This window comes from Papaver somniferum, chromosome 2, assembly GCF_003573695.1.
Source record: "Papaver somniferum cultivar HN1 chromosome 2, ASM357369v1, whole genome shotgun sequence".
In the NCBI taxonomy this organism is placed as follows: Eukaryota; Viridiplantae; Streptophyta; class Magnoliopsida; order Ranunculales; family Papaveraceae; genus Papaver; species Papaver somniferum.
In genome coordinates this window covers 4,696,856-4,715,645 of record NC_039359.1, presented here as the reverse complement: position 1 = coordinate 4,715,645, position 18,790 = coordinate 4,696,856, and positions in this window count along the sequence as shown.

The following is an 18,790-nucleotide window of genomic DNA, read 5'->3' as shown; positions in this document are numbered from 1 at the left end:
CTCTGCATCCTTCAAGATTTGCAAGGCCGCCTTCTCTATGTTCAGATCCTCAGTCAGCTTAGCAATCTTGTCTTTCTTCTCCTTCACAACATCATTGGGAAAGGGTATGGTGTTCTCACACGAGTTCTTGGTTGCATCTATTTTCTTACGAATACACTTCACGTTGAAGCCAAGTCTTTCAGAATTCTCCAAGTTGAACTCCAATCAAAGAGTACATCTGGAGTCACAGTATTTCTGGCCCTAACGCATATATCACTTACAACACGCAAGATGACACTTAGTTGTATTGTTAAAGCATAAGCACGTCCAGGGTCTCTAGTAACAATGATGTGACCAAACTTCCTCCATATCTTCTCGTACAAGCCTGCATATCCAATAGGAACGCTGAATCCACCAACTAATTCATGATATGGAAGTGATGCATCAAATGAGGATAAAAAAAAACTCCCGCACTTGGATATTCATGCACCACTATACGGTTCTCAATTACTGGAGCAACTTCTACGGTCATGGCAGCAGTTTCTTCAGTCTCCTCTACTTGTGGCTCGGTTTCTTCTACTACTGGAGTAGCAACAAATGAGGTTTCCATAACTTCAGTAACAACCCTCTCATGGCCTTGAAGTGCAGGGATGGTTGTCTCTTCATCAATAACTCCAAGGCTGCTCGCGTTATCATTATTGATTTCAGTATCCTCAGCTTCGGTATTTGGTACCTAATACGAAGATTACATGATGTTAGAGCAATCTAGACATGGAAACCAAATAGGATCATAAACTACAGCATACAAGTATTCCAACACCATCAAGATTCATCATTATGCACTCAAGATGCTAGCAAATAGCGCGAAATTCATAGAAATACGCTTAGCGGCAAGCTCAGCCGAAGAGATTTTACTCTGCCCTGTACAAGAAGATGAACTGGGAGCAATCTACTGGTAATTTGAGGATGCGTTATATACCATTCTCTTCGTATGGATGTTCTCTACCACATATCAAAATTTCATAACATTACGATGAACGAGCAAGGAGATGTGGTCGAAACATTGGACAATGTATAGTCTGAAAAAGTTATGAAAGTCTCCTAGAAGTTTACTGTTTCGCCTTTTCAGTCCCTGAACGTGCTCAAAACTTAAAAATCTTCCCTGAAAAATCTTGGAAATTCTCCGGGCTTAAAGATACATATGTAGACCATGAAAATCCGACTTCAAACGAAGATTCTACGGCGTTTCTACTAAAAGCTGAAGTCTGAAATTTCCTGGTGACGTATTTCGACAAAATTACTTGTATACTCACATGGATCCTCATTCATTCATTCAAAAACCAGCAATTCAATACTTCTATGAATAGGTTATAGGAGATATACTTACTTGGGGAGTCTCTGAAGCATTCAAAGAATTGGAATTTCCCGTGTCAGCATCAAGAGGTTCATTACTTCCATCCGGTTTCGAACCTTGAGAATTTTCTTCATCTATATTCTCCGAGGATGAACGGGCATCAGAACTCTCCGCTTCCATGACGACATCCTCCTAGACATATTCTCAAACAATTAGAATTTTATATATGAAGCATCATATGCGTCTATGTAGAGGAATACTCACATCATTTTCTTCTTCAACGCTCAAATCAAAAATTGTCTGCCCGGCAACAGAAAATTGAGGACCGTCAATACTTGATGGAGCAAAGTTCTGCAACGGAATAACAAATATTGGTTTCGTGATCCTAACAACGCGGAGAAGAAGTCATAACAAAAGGATTATTGATAATTCACCAAAGAAGCGACTGGGGACTTTATGGTATTAGGTAACAACTTATAATTCTTGTTCCTGGCTTCTCCGCCATGAACAATTACTTCAGTTTCTGAGAAATCTACACGGATTCGAGGTCTTACATTATGACCGTCCTGTGGAAAAAATTTGATGCAATGATTAAAATAAAATTACCATAATTTTATGAAAAATTATGAAAAGGGTTCATACCTGTGAACATCCTGGAGATGTCTTTCGTTTATCACCGGAAAGATACTTCAATCTTGGTCGACCAGCGATCATCTCAACAGAAGGAGCATCTTTCACTAGAGGTTGGCCAGTTGTTGCAAAATCATGTAGACGCTCGAACTGCTGATCCCAAAAGTCTACATAACTTGGAGTCACATATGTAATTCTATCGGAGCAAGGGAACCGGTAATCACTTCCTTCTACATGTGTACGGTCTAAATGGGTCCTAAGTTGTTCGGCTGATGGTTTTTATCCTTAGAAGAGTCGGAACACACTGATTCATACCCATTTGTCGAGCTTCCCTGTCAATGTTGTATTCCTCCACTGAAATCTCCCCATATATTGCTGATATCAAGTGACCAGGAGTGCAACTCAACCTGAAAGATCTTTCACCATCGCTCATACCTGCACCAGACGCCAAAGTTATGCTCTCTCCAGTATTGAAAGTCGCCGGCTGAGAAATACAAGAAGGAACTGACACCCATGGACGGAAATCGAACTCGGATTCACTGTCTAAAACATCAATGAGACGTGTCTTGAACCGAGGTTGCTTTGTAGACCAGCGCATAATCCTAGCATTATCTTTCTCAGAGAAGACATGACGAGCATCATCATTTTGCCCTGGCGAGATAGTACGTGGAATAGGAGCATAATTCTTAAAATGTTCCCACAATAAAGCTTGGAGAAACATCGTATTGGCATAACATTCAATCTTCATGGAGCCATTTGATATGTTGGAGTCTATAATCAAGGAATCTAAATTAGAGTACAAAGAACCCAAGAATAGACTACCTATTGTAAGTTTCTCACCTTGAAACATCTTGATAGCAAAGGGAATCACAAACGGCTTCAAAAAAGTTCCACTGTCTTCAAACACATTTCTGGACAGCCATAAGCATAAAAAAGCAGCAATATACAACCCACTGTCAATGGGACAATCAAGAGCCTCATCTCTTGGCCACCAATGCATTAACCAGTATGTATAACAATATTTACCATACGCCTTGTCGATCCGCTCCATTTCTGCTGTCAAGATATTAGAAATTGCCGTCTCTTCAGCTGAAAGACCCTCAGGAAGATTACCTGCGATTGGGAGATGTAACAAAGCAGCCACATCTTCTAAGGTAACAATAAACTCTCCCCATCTGCATATGAAGGTATGAGTTGGAATGCACCAACGAGCAAGAAGAGCCACTATGCCTCGCACATCATGAAAAATAAACAAGTCTCCGGATGCTTGAATAGCCCTTGTTACTTGTGCCTAGTCCAACATAGCTCTGACGCGAGGGAAACCCAGCATGTGGCTCGCCCATCCAGAAAATTTCTCCAAAGGTCGTCGAGAAAGCTTAAACTCTATGATTGATGCAAGAAAAATTCCTCGTTCAAGACAAAATCGAATTACTTTCTTGGAGTCTGATGGGGTTTCAAAGTTGTTGTAGTAAAAAGGTTCGTTGAGACTTGTGAAGGAAGATTTTTTTAGACTTAATTTTTTAAAAAAAAGAAAAATATAACAAACTCGAATAAAAAGTGTTGTGAGAATTATGGAGAGACTGGACTAGGATTCCGCTATTTACCAATTCCAAAGTGATACTAATTATAATCGTGCAATTTCACACGTTCAAATTGATTCTCAACTATTGCAAAAGTAGATTTTTAGAAACAACAAATGTTAATCCAAAGCATGAAACGTCAAAACCCTAGGCTAAGCATGTTCCATCAAAAGAAAATACAATTGTTTAACAAAAACCATAAAATATATTTTCAATCTAGGCAAATAATCATAAATAAAAATTGCACAAATTAAATAATTAAGAATTGCCACTTTTTCATTGGAAAGATAGCATCCTCCGCCCAAGGATTGGGTTTAGCTCATCATTGTGGAAACGCGCTCAAAAGTTGATTTCATTGCTCAAAGTGTTTACAAATGATGAATTGGAGAAAAACTATTAAAAATCGGGTGTTTGCAACGTTTTTAATTGTTGCAAAACACTGTTACATAAAACGATAAAAGCCAACTGTCGATGTTCAGCTTCTACGACCCCCGCCTTTGTGTCGTTATCACTGTTGATAAACGACTGTCTTCGTGAGTCTGTCCTTCGTGTTCTTCAGTTCTGCAGCAGCAGAAATGGTGTTCTCTACAACTCGATTTTTCGGCTCTGTGATGCTCTGTAACTCTCCCAAGCTCTCTATATCCCTTCTACGCTACCCCAGAGTTGTATTTATAATCAACATGGCCAAGGATAACTCCTTATTACTCCACGAAATCTCCCATTACTCGACAGTGAAGAAAAATATTCTCGGAATATTTTCTTCCCTGATTTTCCTTCTCACGCGTCTGCAGCTTCCTAACTCCATTCAACACGCTGAATACTGAAAATAAAATGATCCATACACACTCCAGGCTCGTGCCAACCATAGAATAACTCGGGAAAGAGAATATCAAACCTCGTAAAAGTAAGAATACCAAAGTTTTCCCTCACTCGTGTTTTGCTTCCACACGATTCTTCGGCCAAATCTAATCGATTCCAAGGACCTTACCAGCCCTGTTTAGTCCCTAACAACAAACCCATTTGATTTCAGCCATTGAATCTCCCTAAAACGCCTTCAAATCACGAACCCTAATTTTGGTGTTTTGATAATAGCTTTTCCCGCCAAATTCCAAATTCAAATGGAGAAGATGACCTCCCCCTAATCCTGTAAGGCCCTTTAGCACTTGCCTTATGGAGTGTGAATAGTAAGGAAGGTGCCCCTTAGTAATTGAGTGCCCCTTATCTAACAGTGCGAGTCCGAATAACATGTGTCTTCCGGGTGCTTTAGACAACTTTTCGAGCCGATTTTTCCAATAATGTTTATTTCCCAAAAATGCCTACAAACACATAAAATACCATAATAAGTTCAAAAATCGAGTACCAACAATACATGAAATTAAGGACAACGTAGACACAAAAATGTGTCTATCAAATACCCCCAAACTTATTATTTGCTAGTCCTCGAGCAAATCTAATCTAGAAAAATAAAATGACTACACTTAGCACGTGCAGCAAGCCGTTAAACCGCTAGGTGGCCCTAGCGGCGGAGTGTTGTCTCCGGAGGGTTTACCAGAGGTGTACCCACAAAACCTTTACTACAGACCCTAGCTATCTACGCATAACATTGGAAGGCACTAAAGAATCTCCTTGGTTGGCATACAATCATTGACTATAGGAGGAAATACCCTGATGCGAATTTCCAATTTTTGTACACGAGTTTGCACTCAGCATACTATAATTCATATATAAGTGACATAGATCTACTCAGATAGTTTCTAGAAATCATAGCCGGAGTCAACCAATCACATGGAAAGATTAAGAAGATGGATAAAGAGATGGTTAAAAGTGAACGGTGTTTCCCATATCTGTCTGAAGGCCTCTGCCAAGGTGAACCTATCCTAATGGACTGAGATACCGGTCTGACTAATATCAACACAACTGGCATATACAAGGGGACCAGTGGTCGATAAACCTAACTCTAGGTCAACACAAATGGCATATACAAGGGCACCAATGGTCGACTTTATTGAATTTATTCCGGTTGGTCTAATGATCTGGTCTCTTTTTTTTTTTTGTATCTCAATCACTCTATTCCACCCTAGCAAAGGTAACAACTTGAATCGTGTGCCCCACCAAATCACTTAAAAAAATAAAAACAAAAGGATTAGGATTCAACGAGATATGGCGAAACTACCATGTTTTTTTTTAAATTCTAACACCTGAGCTCTGTGCTTTTATGAATAGACTCTTTAGATGTTTTCATCTAATCAGATTGGTTCCTCAAATCCTACAACCAAGATGTTCCCATCCACTTAGATTGGTTAGTGCCAACCTTAATAAGCATAAATTTCTAGGCTCTGGAGTTTATTTATTGCAACTAAAAGCTAACAAAAAGTTTCTTCCCCACCCCCAAACTTAAATCTAACATTGTCCTCAATGTTTCTAATGAAAGAGCAATACCAAAAAGTAAAGTAACACGAGGAATCAGTAAAGAGAGAAGTCGGAAAGATAGTACCTGGGTGAAGAGAGAAATCAAAAACTAATATACAACATACAATCGCCTCGATGGTCAATCAAGGGTAAACAGGGTCCTCCAGAGGGACCTCCTCAATATCACCTGTAGGAAAGAGCTCTAAAAGAGGTTTCAATCTATGACCGTTAACCTTCGAAGAACTATTACCATCCGGTGTCTCGATTTCAACAGCTCCATGAGGAAATACAGTGCGAACAATAAAAGGACCCGTCCACCGAGAACGTAACTTCCCAGGGAAAAGATGCAAGCGGGTATCATACAGAAAAACTTTTTAACCTGGAGAAAATGACTTTCTTAAGATACTTCTATCATGCACAAGTTTCATTTTGTTCTTATACTCCTTAGCACTATCGTATGCATCTCTACGAATCTCTTCCAACTCATTGAGCTGGAGTTTCTTATGGGCCCCTGCCTTGTCGAGTGAAAAATTTAGCTGCTTAACAGCCCAATAAGCTCTATGTTCTAACTCAACAGGTAAGTGACATGCCTTGCAATAAACAAGCCGATAAGGAGACATTCCAATGGGGGTCTTAAACGCAGTACGGTAAGCCCATAAGGCATCAGTAAGCCTAGACGACCAGTCTTTTCGATTAGGATTAACTATTTTCTCTAATATACGTTTTATCTCCCTATTGGAAACTTCCACCTGACCACTAGTCTGTGGATGATACGGGGTAGCTACCTTATGTGTAAACCATATTTCTTCATCAAAAGCCTAAAAGGTCCATTACAAAAGTGCGACCCTCCATCACTAATTATAGCTCGCGGTGTACAAAACGTGTAAGTATATTATCTTTCAAGAACTCAATCACAACCCTATGGTCATTGGTTTTACACGCAACCGCCTCAATCCACTTAGAGACATAGTCTACAACGACAAAGATGTATAAGTTACCAAAAGAATTAGGAAACCGACCCATAAAGTCAATACCCCACACGTCAAAAACCTCCACAACTAAAATAGGGTTCAAGGGCATCATGTTCCTACGGGAAATGGTTCCTAATTTATGGCAACGTTCACAAGTCATACAGTAACTGTGGGAGTCTTTAAACAAAGAAGGCCAATAGAATCCACACTGCAATATCTTAGCAGCAGTTTTCTTAGCACTAAAGTGACCCCCACAAGCATGATCATGACAAAAGGAAATAATACTGGACTGGTCACTCTCAGGTATACATCCTAATAATCTGGTCAGGACAATACTTAAACAAATAAGGATCATCCCAAAAGAAGTGCTTAACCTCATCTAAAAACCTAGAACGATCTTGTTTACCCCAATGTTGGGGCATACGACCAGTAACAAGATAGTTCACTATATTCGCATACCAAGGTAATTGGGTAATAAAGAACAATTGTTCATCAGGAAAGCTATCCCTTATAGGAAGGGAATCATCAGGGGAACTAACAACTAGCCTAGACAAGTGGTCTGCTACAACATTTTCGACACCCTTTTTGTCTCTAATGTCTGGAGAAAACTCTTGCAACAAAAGGATCCACCTAATCAATCTAGGTTTCGTATCCTTCTTAGACAGAAGATATTTCAAAGCGGCATGATTAGTATATATGACGATCTTAGAACCTAAGAGATAGGGTTTAAACTTGTCTAAGGCAAACACAATGGATAACAGTTCCTTCTCGGTAGTGGTATAGTTTAACCGGGCATCATTCAAAGTTTTGCTAGCATAGTAAATCACATGAAGTAATTTGTTTTCTCGCTGACCTAGCACAACACCAATAGCATAATCTGAAGCATCACACATGATCTCAAAGGGTAGGTTCCAGTTGGGTGCCTGGACTATGGGGGAGGTAGTGAGTAAATTCTTAAGCTTCTCAAAAGCCTCTAAACAAGCATCATCAAAGAAAAACTTAACATCTTTTGCAAGCAAATTGCAAAGAGGTCTAGAAATTAGGCTAAAATCCTTAATGAATCGACGATAAAAACCTGCATGCCCTAAGAATGACCTAATATCTCTTACGGTTTTGGGAACCTGTAAAGTCTTAATAAGGTCAACTTTGGATTTATCTACCTCTATACCCTTAGAAGATACGATATTCCCTAAAACAATTCCTGAACGAACCATGAAGTGACATTTCTCCCAATTAAGCACTAAATTCTTTTCCTTACACCTGGTCAACACTAGTGACAAATTATGCAAGCACTCATCGAAAGACGAACCAAACACTGAAAAATCATCCATAAAGACCTCTAAGAACCGTTATACCATGTCAAAAAATATGCTCATCATGCAACGCTGAAAAGTCGCAGGGGCATTACAAAGCCCGAAAGGCATGCGTCTATATGCAAAGGTACCAAAGGGAGGTAAAAGTGGTTTTCTCCTGGTATTCTGGGGAAATAACGATCTGATTATATCCAGAGTAGCCATCTAAAAAGCAGTAGTGACTATGTCCATCTAATCTCTCTAGCATCTGGTCGATGAAGGTAAGGGGAAAGTGGTCCTTCCTAGTGACCTTGTACAATTTCCTATAGTCAATACAAACACGCCAACCCGTGGTCACTCGGGTCGGGATTAACTCATTGTTATCATTCTGGACTATATTAATACCGGATTTCTTGGGTACAACCTGAACGGGGCTGACCCACTTACTGTCTGAAATGGGGTAGATAATGCCTGCATGTAACAACTTAAGGACCTCGTTTCGAACTACCTCTTTCATATTAGGGTTTAGTCAACGTTGCATCTCCCTAGAAGGTTTGGTATCACTCTCTAAATAGATATGATGCATACAAACAGTGGGACTTATACCCTTAATGTCAGCTATGGTCCACCCTAAAGCTTCCTTGTTGTTTTGAAGGACGGTTACTAGCCTACTTTCCTGGTCACTATCCAAGACGGAAGAAATAATCACAGGTAAAGTCTCAGACGGGCCCAAAAACTTATATTTCAGGGAATCTGGCAATGGTTTTAGGTCCAACTTAGGAGGCTCTTCCAATGAAGGAACTAGGGTAGACTTAGAAACTGGTAGTGGTTCGACTTTAGGTTTCCATCCATTATTAGTATCTAACAAAGGGGTTGAATATAACAAAGCATTCACCTTATTAATCAGATTATCATCATCAAAATCAATCCCAAAGTGAGCCAGGCATTTCTCCAATGGATCTTCTAACAAAGTGTTTGGTAATGACTCCTCGACTAATGTTCCGATCATGTTCATCTCTTCTATGTTCGAGTCATCTAGTTCAGAGGGTAGCTTACTAATATAAAAATGTTCATATCAATAGTCATATTACCAAAAGATAATTTCATAATACCATTTCGACAGTTAATGATCGCATTGGATGTAGCTAAAAACGGGCGACCTAAAATTACCGGTATCTGGTTCTCTAGGTCAGGGACAGGTTGGGTATCTAGGATAACAAAATCCATTGGATAAATAAACTTGTCATCCTCGATCACACCACGAGGAATTTTAACGGAACTATCAGCTAACTGAAGTGTCATCTGGGTAGGTTTCATATGTACCAAGTCCTAGCTTAAGGTACACATGACATGGTAGTAAGTTCACACTAGCTCCTAAGTCAAGCAACGCGTTCTCAACACGGTATTTACCTATTGTGCAAGAAATGGTAGGGGACCCTGGGTCTTTATACTTAGGAGTAGTGGTATTCTGAATAATAGAACTCACCTGACTAGCTAGAAAGGCTTTCTTCTGGACATTAAGCTTTCACTTTCGCGTACACATATCCTTGAGAAACTTGGCATAAGAGGGAATCTGCTTAATTGCATCTAGTAGTGGAAGGTTGATAGTTACCTGCTTAAAAACCTCCAATATATCATTAAAATTGGACTCCCTCTTAGTTGGAACTAGCAGCTGTGGGAATGGGGCTCTAGGGACAAAGCCGGGCTAAATATGACCCTCATTGGTCTCTTTAGAGACTCTATCAGTCTCCTCAGTTTCTGGTTCAGAAGGGTGAACTACAACATGTTCACTATCAGGCATGGAAACCTTGTTGTCTATCACTCTACCACTCCTAAGGGTTTTAATAGCATTCACATGATCAGATGGTCTTTCACCTATTTCATTAATTCTTCTAGGGTTGGGTTGAGTCTGACTAGGAAACTTACCTCTTTCTCTTAAAGACTCATTTATCTGACTAACCTGGATTTTCAACTCGGAAATAGCCTGAGAGTTAGCCTGGCCTATTATCTTATTTTCTTATAAACCTTGAGCAACAGATTGCTGAAACTGCACAGTGTTACGAGTTAACAAAGCAAGAGACTCTTCTAAACTCATAATCTTCTTATCCGAAGGGTTCTGAAACTGTGCCGGAGCTGAAGAATTCTTAGTGTAGCCAAAACCTGGGGGAACCTGAGCATTACTAGACTGACCTTGATTCTGGCCCTTGGACCAAGGAAGGTTTGGATGGTTTCTCCATCCAGGGTTATAGGTTTCTGAATATGGGTCAAACTTTTGTCGGTTATCAAACCTAGTGTTGTTATAAAGAGCATTGGCTTGCTCTTCAACAGCATGGCCTTCCCAAAAAGGCTCATTTCTTCCACTACTACCACTAGAATGACCTAATTCTAAGGCTTCTAACCTTTTGGCTATAAATGTTATTTTGGCATCTGACTCATGAGATCCTTCTACCCTATTAACATTTCCTCTACTTAGAAGAATTGTTTTCTGGGGTTCCTACTGTTTTCCCATTGTTGGGTCTTATCGGCGATTTCATTCAAAAATGTCATCGCTTCATCAACAGTTTTATTCTCAAACCCACCTGTGCATAAGGACTCAACCATGGTTGTTGTTGAATAATCTAAACCCTCGTAGAGGATCTGAACTAACCTAACCTTCTCCAAACCATGATGAGGACATTGAGATATCAAGTCATTGAACCTTTCTAAGTACCTATATAAAGATTCTCCCTCTTGTTGGGCAAAAGTACATATTTGTGTCCTAATAGACGATGTTTTATGCCTTGGGAAAAACTTATGTATAAAGGCAGAAGTAAGTTGGTCATAGGTTTCAATTGACTCAGAGTCCAACCTATAAAACCAAGATTTGGATTTATCTTTTAAGGAAAAGGGGAATAACCTAAGTTTCAACGCATCATCACTTAGGTTCTTAATTTTCAGAGTACCACAAACTTCCTCAAATTCCTTAACATGAAAATAGGGGTTCTCATTCTCCTTCCCTAAAAACATTGGGAGCATCTGTAAAGTCCCAGGTTTCAGTTCATAATTTGCCCCGGTTTCAGCTAACTTGATACAAGACGGACGAAAGGTCCTAGTTGGGTTTAGCAAAGCTTTCAAAGTTGCCATTTCTGGCACTACCAAAGGACTAGGAGTACTAGGGTTACTTTTCTCACGAAGAGACAGATTCTCAAAACTGAAGTTTCCAAAAACGGGGCTCTCAAAAGAAGAGTCTTCGAGCTCCCCGCCTTCACAAGAAGAACTACTAGGTTTGTCACTAATCAAACGACCTAGAGTGTTTCTTTTCCAAGCCCGTTTAAAAACTTCGGGCATACACTAGAAAAACAAAATCAAAAAGAAAAGTTCTAAAAAGGAAGGGATGTTCTATACAAACACAAACAAGGCTGGCTCCACCACAGTAAACCTACTGATTTCTAGCAAACAAAAAGCATGATGGCTCCACTTAGATTGTTTCTAGACCAGATTCTAAAACTTCGAACGGGAATTCGTTACAATTTAAGCAAACCCCTATGGAATCAATCTGAGTTAAAGTAAGTTGAATAGAAGCGAGGGAAGCTCGGTGGAGCTTTGATACCCAAGGCCTCACCGGTATTACAAGGCGGCGCAGTCACGCATTCAACTTACAGAAACCGTCAAGAACTTCGAAGTATGCTTAAAAGAGTAACCAATATTTTTCGAATGACTTTCCTGTTAAGCTCGTTACCCTATCGGTCTCGTTCTAGTCAAAATTTTAGGCTTAGGTTCGCGTTTGGTGTCGTTTTCCTAAGGCGGGCAAGAAGAGAACGATGATGAAATCCGAACCCTTATATTGTATGGCCAGTCCTTGCCCTTTACTAGGAAATTAAAGCAGCCGTTTTCAAGTCCTCAACATATATGCATACGAAGGAAGACAGTAACTCGCTGACAGGGGATTCGCGAGTGTTTCGACAAACTTACCTGCCGTACCAGACGGGGGATGAACCTTTGTAGTAGACTCGGGCCACGACTCCTATGTCATGTACGAACCCGAGGGGCTAGGGTGATATCGTAATCACCGTCCTTTTTTGCAAACATTTTACATATAAACTACCCTTCCGTAGGGTTTAAAAAAAAATAATGTCCCAAAATTTAAAGTCCAAAGTCCAAAAATATAAAGTGCAAAAGAAAAAGAAAGTCCAAAAAAAAATAAAAATCTACAAAAATAAAAATGTCTCTCTTTTTTCTTTCTCTCTCTTTTTTATAAAATAAAAAAATCTTCTTCTTTCGCTCCTTTCGCTTTTCCTTTCACTCGAAGTCTTTAAGTATTCACCAAAAGTTTTGGCAAAATTTTCTTTCGCTCCAAATTCCGAATTCTGTAAGAAAAAGACAAAAACCCAAAAACGTAAAGAAGAACAAATAAAATAAAAACCTAAAAAAAAATCTAAAAACTCTAGCCTAAAGACAAGTCCGCGTCGGCGGCGCCAAAAATTTGATGGGGTTTCAAAGTTGTTATAGTAAAAAGGTTCGTTGAGACTTATGAAGGAAGATTTTTTAGACTTAATTTTTATAAATAAAAAAAATATAACAAACTCGAATAAAAAGTGTTGTGAGAATTATGGAGAGACTGGGGCTAGGATTCTGCTATTTACCAATTCCAAAGTGATACTAATTATAATCATGCAATTTCACACGTTCAAATTGATTCTCAACTATTGCAAAAGTAGATTTTTAGAAACATGAGACATCAAAACCCTAGGCTAAGCATGTTCCATCAAAAGAAAATACAATTGTTTAACAAAAACCATAAAATATATTTTCAATCTAGGCATATAATCATAAATAAAAATTGCACAAATTAAATAATTAAGAATTACCACTTTTTCATTAGAAAGATAGCATCCTCCGCAGCCCCAAGGATTGGGTTTATCTAATTATTGTGGAAACGCGCTCAAAAGTTGATTTCATTGCTCAAAGTGTTTACAAATGATGAATTGGAGAAAAACTATTAAAAATCGGGTGTTTTCAACGTTTTTAATTGTTGCAAAACACTGTTACATAAAACGATAAAAACCAACTGTCGTTGTTCAGCTTCTACGACCCCCGCCTCTGTGTCGTTATCACTGTTGATAAACGACTGTCTTCGTGAGTCTGTTCTTCGTGTTCTTCAGTTCTGCAGCAGCAGAAATGGTGTTCTCTGCAACTCGATTTTTCGGCTCTGTGATGCTCTGTAACTCTCCCAAACTCTCTATATCCCTTATACCCTACCACGGAGTTGTATTTATAATCAACAGGGCCAAGGATAACTCCTCATTACTCCACGAAATCTCCCATTACTCGACAGTGAAGAAAAATATTCTCGAAATATTTCTTCCCTGATTTTCCTTCTCACGCGTCTGCAGCTTCCTAACTCCATTCAACACGCTGAATATTGAAAATAAAATGATCCATACACACTCCAGGCTCGTGCCAACCATAGAATAACTCGGGAAAGAGAATATCAACCCTCGTGAAAGTAAGAATACCAAAGTTTTCCCTCACTCGTGTTTTGCTTCCACACGATTCTTCGGCCAAATCTAATCGATTCCAAGGACCTTACCAGCCCTGTTTAGTCCCTAGCAACAAACCCATTTGATTTCAGCCATTGAATCTCCTTAAAACGCCTTCAAATCACGAACCCTAATTTTGGTGTTTTGATAATAGCTTTTCCCGCCAAATTCCAAATTCAAATGGAGAAGATGACCTCCCCCTAATCCTGTACGGGTGTCCCTTTAGCACTTGCCTTATGGAGTGTGAATAGTAAGGAAGATGCCCCTTAGTAATTGAGTGCCCCTTATCTAATAGTGCGAGTCCGAATAACATGTGTCCTCCGGGTGCTTTAGACAACTTTTCGAGCCGATTTTTCCAATAATGTTTATTTTCCAAAAATGCCTACAAACACATAAAATACCATAATAAGTACAAAAATCGAGTACCAACAATACATGAAATTAAGGACAACGTAGACACAAAAATGTGTCTATCAGAGTCACCAATTTCTTTTGAGTAATACTCCTGGGATTTATCAGGAGATGATATGCTGGGGACCTAAGACGTTTTGTCTTCTGCTGAACCTCAAAAAACGCATCATCCACATTTTGAACATTCTTGATCCAAGGTGTTTCTTCTTCTTCCTCACCAATGGAAGTTTCATCCATGCATGTATCATCCCTGGACGCGTCATCATCTATGCATACATCGTCCCTGGAGGCATCATTTTCTTGAGGATCAGACATCCTTGTGAAGTAGCTGCACATGCATACAATATTTTACTTCAGTCTGCTATTCATACAGATGCAAACATCAATGGAATGAAGTAATTGGAAAAGTGCTCGTGCAAACATCTACAAAATGGTAATTCTCAACTCTTACATTTTTATAATTCCACTAACAATAGTGACGGTAGTGCAAGAGTTAACACTCTAAAATTTTCTTGAATCTGCAAAAAACGAACAAAAATTTTAGCACCCAATTTTTCATAAAATCATGAACATAATTTTCATCATGTGAACAGTCACGACGAGGTTATGAAAATTTACATGAAAGCAATATTTCATCATAAATAATTGTTTACTTTAATGATTGCTCAAAATCATATTTTATTTGTCAACATAAATATATATATATATGCATGTTATATATATACAAGACGCGATTTATTCACATATTTCTCGGGATGAGAAGTTCGGCAGTTCGCGGACTTGGCAACAAGCCATTCTTCCGGTTTCTCTTGATCAACAAGGTTCACAAACTTTGGTTCAAGGGATAGGACATGCACATATGTGTTTCCACAACAATACTTATGTCCATCATTGGTTATGTAATCTAAACTCTCATTCCAACCATTGAAATATTCTTAGAGGACGTTATATAGTCGTTACACCATTTCTCGTCAAAGCAATTTTCAAAGTGATTGAAACATATCATGACTTACGTAACTAGGTAAAGATAAACATGGTAGAAGCGAAACGCTTACCAATACATATTTCGAGATATAGATAGGCGAGGTATACTCGGCTCGAAATACCAAATTTGTATAATCTAAGTATATATATAGCATACAACTTTTTTTCTCAAAAAGTAGGAGATAGAGTAGATAGACTTTTGAGTGACAGATAAGTTCAATTCTTCACATACCTTTTTGTCGAGAAGTTCCACCGGTTCCTTGAGTAGCTCTTCTTCTTGTATGATGAATCTCCATGAAGTCCTTGAGCTCAACTACACTTTCTATCCTAGTCCGAGACTTAGATATAGTAGACTAAAAATCAAGACTTATAGTTTTGATCACTAATATTGACAAACATGCTTGAGATAGCAACGCATGCGAGTTCGACCGAGCAATGATCTAACAGTATCCATAGACAATCACACAAAGTCTGAACCGATTTGTTGCATTGTCTCGACTCACTCCATAGACAATCACTTTCGGAGAAAGGACTTAGAGGTGGAAATTTTTTAGATTTGGGTATATTTGGGTACCCTCGTCTTTTCATTCTCTAACTCAGTTGCACCCGCAATTTCAAATTGAACGAGAACCCAAGTTTCCCAGCATATTAAAGATACTAAACACTCTCCAATCCAGGCCATACATCCACACAATCAGCGGCAACACCCCTTCTTCTTGTTGGTTTCACAAAATGAACTTCAAGCCAAAAACAACCAACCTGAGAACCCATTCGTTCCTGTTCTAATTCGCCTTCTAATCACCAGCTACAACACCTTTCGGAGCAAGTTCAGGCAATTCCATCAATATACGAGGATTTTCCAACACAACTTTTCAATCAACTAGAGTCTTCTTCTCCCTATATGTTTCCATGGCACTCATTCCGGCCAAGACTGACAACTCCACTTGCCTATTCAGAACCCAGCATAACAAATCATCACACGAGTCAGACTCACTCCATTTTCCATCTTCTGAACCTTCTTGCTAAATCTGCCCACGGCGTCACTTTTATTTCCCGACGTTCGCCACCAGAAACACCACCAGCTCGAGCTCAAGACCAAAACAAACCAACACCCATTCTTCTTCTCCGTTGCAGAACATCAATTTAGATATACCCATTATTACCATCAGTTTTTCCAACCATCAACAACAACCATCACCTTTCCTGGCCAAAACTCAACTTTGAGAACTTCCCAGATATGCCATAATCACCACAGTTCGATCAAGACCAACTTTACAGTAAAAAACAGCCATTCCCAAGCTAAATCAAGTCCTCTTTATCATGCACAAATCAAGTCCTATGATGACTGCAAACCCTCAGTTCTTGATCTCTCGAAAACAAACACGACAACCATTGAGTTTCTTGTACATCTTGATCTTTATCTTAAGACGGAATCAACCAGAATAGACTTATCTGTGAGAGGCATATTTGTTTATAGGTCTTTGACTTTGGGTCGTAGCAACTCTTAGTTGTGGGTGATATCATCTAAGGGAATCAAGTGCGCAGAGTCTTGCGAGATTCAAGAGGCGTAAGGAACGCGACTGTACCTTAATCGGTGTGAGTCTTAGTTAGGGCTCAACTATATTTCAGTCCGAAGTTAACTTGTAGTAGGCTATAGTCTGTAGCGGCTTAATACAATGTGGTATTCAAGTCTGGACTAGGTTCCGAGGTTTTTCTGCATTTTCGGTCTCCTCGTTAACAAAATTTCTAGTGTCTATGTTATTTCTTTTCCGCATTATATTTTATTTATATAATTGAAATATCACAGGTTGTGCATTGTTCAATCATAGTTGATAAATCCGACCTTGTTTGTTGGATATGACTTGATTGACACTTGGACATTGGTCTTTGGTACCATCCGAGTTATTCTCATAACAATCAGGTTCACGGATTTTTATCTGTTTGATTTACTGATTGTGTTGTGAAAGAGATAAAGCTTTTTAACATATTTCCTGATTGATACTCAGTAACTTTGTGCTCTCAGATTATATTGGAGTTTAGTCCATACAGATTTCCGAATGAATTGGGTGTGGTTGTTATACCCCCGCGTTTTCAATTGGTATCAGAGCAGGCAAACACGCTAAGACCTCATAAGTATGTGTTTGTAGAAATCTGACTATATGGACATAAGTGCTATCCCTGAAAAACACATTACCATGAATAAAAGTGATGTTCATATGGAATCTATCAGAGAAAACGATTCATCTTCCTCAATTATAAATGAATGTCATGTTCCCATGAAACATCCAAATACTGATGAGTGTTATCCTTCTTATCTTACTGACGAGTCTGATTATGAAGTAGAAAGGGAAGCAACTAAAGAAAGTGCAGAGATTCTAAGACAGGTTAAAATTCATTCCACTGAAGTAAATAGGCTGAAACACAAATTCAATATGCTTATTTGTATGGTTAATGATCGTAACTCTCAATTAAGGATTTTTCATGAAGAAAATGCCGAAGTATGTTTATCAAGAACTTTACTCGAGGCTAAACTCAAGGAGAATGCCTTAGAAATCGAACGCCTATTGAGTAAATTATCTATTCAATGTAATTTTTGTTTTGATGATTCTACTATACCAATTGCCTATGATGACTGAGAAGTTAAAAAACGTAACTACTTGTAATCATGTTTCTCTAATAAACTCAGTTTCAGAAGCGAAAGTGCAAACCCTTCCTATTTCTTGAAATGTGCATCTAACTTCCTCTAATCGAGGAATTATTGTTTCTCACGGAAGGAAGAAAACTTCTAATGATTTCGTTAATCCTACTATCTCTAATCACTCTTGTGATCAGAAAGTGAAAAAGCGGGGGTACAACAACCACACCCAATATTTCGCTTAGCAATCTATATGGACAAACTCCAATATAATTTTAAGAGAATCAACAAGACTCAATCTTTAAAAAGTATGTCAAAGAGTTTTAATATCTCGATCTCTTTATTTAATCCTTGCTCAAACAAATAGAAGAGAGATAACTTGGATGGTACCAAAGACCAATATCCAAGTGTCAATCAATGTAAATCAACAACCAAAGGTTGGATATTCTAATTGATTGAATCTAACGCACAACCTGTGATATTTCAATTATAAAGATAAACAATATAATGTGGAAATAGAAATAACAAAGACACCAGATTTTTGTTAACGAGGAAACCGCAAATGAAGAAAAACTCCGGGACCTAGTCCAGATTGAACATACATTGTATTAAACCTCTACAGACACTAGCCTACTAGAAACTAACTTAGGTCTGGTATGTAGTTGAACCCCAATCAATCCCACACTGATCCAAGGTACAGATATGCTCATACGTATCTGATCCCAGCAGGATAGTACGTACTTGATTCCCTTAGATGATCCCACCCACAACTAAGAGTTGCTACAACCCAAAGTCGAAGACTTTAATAAACAAATCTGTATCACACAGAAAAGTCTACGATAATAGATAAATCTATCTCCCACAGAAATACCTACAAGTTTTTGTTCCGTCTTTTGATAAATCAAGGTGAACACGAACCAATTGATAACCCGGACTTATATTCCTGAAGAACAGCCTAGTATTATCAATCACCTCACAGTAATCTTAATCGACGCGACGAAAGAAGATATTGTGGAATCACAAACG